We start from the raw sequence: 637 nt of genomic DNA, 5'->3' as shown, positions 1-637 counted from the left end.
TAGATAGATATGTAAATAGTATGTAATAGTAACCAACCATCTGATTGTGTTTATTTTATGAACATTGTTGTTCATGGTCTATATTTATAATTTGTTTAAAGTCAGGTTTTCATTCAAATATAAACACAAATTTTAACCAAATTTACAAAAAGTGAAAATACAAATGTGTACGCGTTTTGATCTACTACGGTACTGTGAATATTGAAAGTTGGCTGCATTGAGATAAAAAGTGGGTCAGGTTACATTTAACCATGCAGAAGACGATGCAAAGAGATGTCTGCTGTGCAAAAGGCCTACAGATTTTTCCCCCGTGACTATCTTTGTAAAAACGGTTTGTATGAAATTTGAACTCAATGCTTTTTTATTTGTTAAACAAAAGTTGAAATGTATTGTGCTCAGGGCCTGATGTTAACTATTTTGACGACCAGCCACACCTGCCACAATGACTTTTTACCAGCCATACAGCAGTTGCATCATCTCCAACTGCACTGCGTTCATAGACGTCAGTGCCTTGACCGCAGCGGTCTCCTCCAGAAGCACAGTCTTTGATAGTTTACAACGTATTGTGTGTAGGTGGCTTCTTGATGACACATGATCCTTAATTGCTTCTAATTTTAAGTTTTTAGTCTCGATTACA

The sequence above is a fragment of the Etheostoma spectabile genome, chromosome 13 (assembly GCF_008692095.1).
Source record: "Etheostoma spectabile isolate EspeVRDwgs_2016 chromosome 13, UIUC_Espe_1.0, whole genome shotgun sequence".
Lineage (NCBI taxonomy): Eukaryota > Metazoa > Chordata > Actinopteri > Perciformes > Percidae > Etheostoma > Etheostoma spectabile.
Note: the sequence above shows the minus strand (reverse complement) of the source record.